The following is a 4,514-nucleotide window of genomic DNA, read 5'->3' on the forward strand; positions in this document are numbered from 1 at the left end:
GAGAGTCTGAAGGCTATCTGTATGTGTATAGGTTTGTGTCTGAAGGCTATCTGTGTGCGTATAGGTTTGTGTCTGAAGGCTATCTGCGAACCCTGCAGTGTGTCTCTGCTCAACCAGCAGAGCTTCTTGCTGTGCTGAACACTACTGGGTAATGGGCTCTACAGGGAGCAGTTACAGCACTGAACGAAAACACACACACACACACAAACCTAAACCTATCCCTCCAGTTGCTGTGTGCCAGGGCTGTAGGTAGTTGGTGCTGGTGTCTAACAGGCTGCCCTTCCACTGCTGCCAGAGAGATCAACTGTCCCTGACAGACAGCATCACTTTTTCAAATCTCACAAGGAATACAGCCTACAAACCTGTCACACACACGCACACACACACACGCATACACACACACACACACTCACACACACACACACACGCACACACACACACGCACACACACACGCACGCACGCACGCACAAACGCACACACACGCACACACACTCACACTCACACACAAATACACACACACACGCACGCATGTACACACACACAGAGGGTTGTAAAGAAAGCCTGGAGAAAGAAAGGGAGATGGGAGAGATGGAGAGAGAGAAAGCAAGATATAGAGAGAGAGACAGACAGAGAGAGACAGCAAGAGACTGAAAAAGAGAAAGGGGGGTGAAAAAGAGAAAGAAAGAGAGGAGAGAGTGAGAGAGATAGAGAGAAAGAGGGAGATTGAGAAAGAGAGAAAGAGAGAAGACTGTTACAGTGAACATCCTCTGCAGTAGGATGCTCTCTGAATAAAGAATAGGGTTTGGGTCTGAACATTCAAACCCCCCCACACACTCGCATATTCACACACACACAGACACACACACACACACACTAACATATTCACACCCACACACACACACGCACACACACGCACACTAACATTCACATAGACACACACATATGTATTTCTTATCTGTCCTGTGTTTAATTCAGTGCTAGCAGACTGCTGGAGACCCTTAGACATATGATTTTATTCAGTTGCAGCAGACTTGGGGACGGTGGGTTGGGGGTGGGGGGTGGGTCTCAGTTTGAGGGGTGGGGGCGTTGCATGAATGGTCAAAGTCGGCATTTATGAGTTTGCATATTTTTCTGATTACTTATGGCTGCTACAGTGTTCTGGTGATTAGAGGTTTATAGGAGGATGATATGGTGAATGTAGGCCACAGCTGGGAGCGGAAAGGTCTGCTTCAGAGGCACGACGCCCACTCCGCCACCCCCTACAAAAAAGCCTCAGTTGAACTGCACCAGTCCTCCAGATGTTTATGTGGACTTACCGTGGATGCTCTCAGCCTTGGGCATCCCTGAGCTTCATCCCTGCCATATGGCCTGCACCGTTACTGTGGTTGTTCAGGGCGGAAATGCTCTGCTGTTGGAGGACACCTGTAGATCGGCGGGGGGTGCTGGAGAGAGCAGACAGGTGCTGGCCACGGTTGGAGGAAGCCGGACCCTCACAGACGGTATGCGTCCTCCTCCACTTCCCCGGATTGACCGCATTTAACAGGGTTCACAATCGGTGAAGGTGCACCATAGTCAAGGAGCTGAAGCCGAGATGCTGAAATGACTGAAGGTGTCCCTTATGTCTCATTACGGGTATCCAGGACAGAGCTGAGAATGAGATATCAGCAAGGGGATTTAGGGGAAGTTCTGCCAAGTGGTAAAGCTTGTTTTTGGAGGGTAATGAGGGAATAGTCGGTTTCGGTCTGTCGTATGGACGTACTTCTACGCAGGCTTTGTAGGGGATGTTGTTTCAGAAAAGAGATCAGTCCCCGCTAACCTCTTTCCTCTCTGCAAGCCCTGGCTAGTCACAGGTCAACACATGTGTAAAGCAAAACAGAAGAACCTTTTTTCCAGGGACTGACCTGTGGCACACAGCTCAGGATAAGCTCCACTTTTTCACATTTCGCTGGTGTGTTTAGTCATGCTACACACACAGTGCGCAGTTGCTTGAACGTTCACATTTCGCTGGTGTGTTTAGTCATGCTACACACACAGTGCGCAGTTGCTTGAACGTTCAGAATCGCCCTCACACACATCCTCACATAGTCTGCTTTGTCCCTTCCCATCTGTATGGGAATGGAACAACTGTAAATGGATGGAAACACAAATTTAGATGAATCTTAGCATATTTTTAAAATTATATTTCTAATATGTTTTCTCACGGCCGATCAACTTGATCGGATCGACCTTACTGAGTAAGACAAAGAGCCAGCAACTGAAAAAGGGTCTATTAGACAAACGTGTGGACTGCTGAGCTGGCTCTTCATTTGCCAGAAAGCGCTAGCGCGGGGCACTGAGGGATGAGAAGAGAAAAACAGAGAGACAGAGGAGAGACGGAGGAGGTGAACAGGGCAGTCACAGGGAAATGCTGGGTATTTGCACGAATGCGTGCACATGCTTGTGTTTGCACTGCTGTGTCTGCATTGCCATTGTCACATGGATGTATTTACCTGGTTGTATTTGTGTCACTGTATTTGCAGTTTGCGTAGAAGTCATTTGCATGTTTGTATTTACGCGGTTGTGTTGTAACAGTTGTATTATCAACTCCTCTGTGTTCTGGTCAGAGAAACACAGATGACTCTGTGTGTTTGCTCCTGTGTCTTCTTCTCTGATTGTTTGTTTTGTAATGGAGGATCACAGGAGTCACTATGTACTGACCTACAGAATTTTGTGTGTGTGTGTTCAAGAACACAGAGCTATAGGCAACGAGACAGAGATACTCAAGGTCATGGATCACACATACCCTCACATGCACACGCACACGCACGTGCACACACACACACACACACACACACACACACACGCACACACACACACTTATCCTGTTTGATCCTGTCTGGGCAGTATGCTAATTAAGAGACTTTAGCCAATAGCGCATTGTCTCGCTTCCCCTTCAGGTGCCTTTGTAATAATGTCATAGTTAATTATCATCCATGAACCCATTAACCAGCATTTTACATAGAGAGCATGAGAGAATAGAGAAAACAGAAACAATGTGTATGAGAAATGTCAGAGATGATGTGTGTTTATGTATATGACAATACATGCATGTGTGTTTGTGTGTCTAAGTGTGTCAAGTCAACCTTCTCTCTTAGCCATCTGGCAGTAATAGGTGAGTCTTGATTAATCATATTTAACCTGATAACCATGAAAACACACACACACTCACACACACAAGCAGAGTGCTTAGTTATTTTTCACTAGAAGTGCACTGCAGTTACATAATAGTACATACATGTAGATAAGGATCATATGTAATCATATCATTTATTGTTAAATTATTATTATTATTTATTTTTACATTTATCTATCATAAATAACCTAGCACCTTTGAAGGGAATACAACACTGTAAAACTCCACTGACAACAATACAGCATTGTAAAACACCGCTAACTGCAGTACGGCGCTGTAACACTTCACTGACTGCAGTACGGAGCTGTAACACTCCACTGACTGCAGTACAGAACTGTAACACTCCACTGACTGCAGTACGGAGCTGTAACACTCCACTGACTGCAGTACGGAGCTGTAAAACATCACTGACGGCAGTACAGAGCTGTAACACACCACTAACTGCAGTACGGAGCTGGAACACTCCACTAACTGCAGTACAGCGCTGTAACACTCCACTGCCTGCAATACGGCGCTGTTACACTCCACTGACTGCAGTACGGAGCTGTAACACACCATTGACTGCAGTACGGAACTGTGACACTCCACTGAATAAAGTACAGCGCTGTAACATGCCACTTACTGCAGTACAGCACTGTAACAATCCACTGATTGCAGTACGGCGCTGTAACAGTCCACTGACTGCAGTACAGAGCTGTAACACTCCACTGACTGCAGTATGGAGCTGTAACACTGCATTGACTGCAGTATAGAGCTGTAACACTCCACTGACTGCAGTATGGAGCTGTAAGACTGCATTGACTGCAGTACGGAGCTGGAACACTCCACTAACTGCAGTACAGTGCTGTAACACTCCACTGCCTGCAATACGGCACTGTTACACTCCACTGACTGCAGTACGGAGCTGTAACACTCCACTGACTGCAGTACGGAGCTGTAAAACATCACTGATGGCAGTACAGAGCTGTAACACACCACTAACTGCAGTACGGAGCTGGAACACTCCACTAACTGCAGTACAGCGCTGTAACACTCCACTGCCTGCAATACGGCGCTGTTACACTCTACTGCCTGCAATACGGCACTGTTATACTCCACTGACTGCAGTACGGAGCTGTAACACACCATTGACTGCAGTACGGAACTGTGACACTCCACTGACTAAAGTACGGCGCTGTAACATGCCACTTACTGCAGTACAGCACTGTAACAATCCACTGATTGCAGTACGGAGTTGTAACAGTCCACTAACTGCAGTACAGAGCTGTAACACTCCACTGGCTGCAGTATGGAGCTGTAACACTGCATTGACTGCAGTACGGAGCTGGAACACTCCACTAA

Source organism: Electrophorus electricus, chromosome 15 (assembly GCF_013358815.1).
Source record: "Electrophorus electricus isolate fEleEle1 chromosome 15, fEleEle1.pri, whole genome shotgun sequence".
In the NCBI taxonomy this organism is placed as follows: domain Eukaryota; kingdom Metazoa; phylum Chordata; class Actinopteri; order Gymnotiformes; family Gymnotidae; genus Electrophorus; species Electrophorus electricus.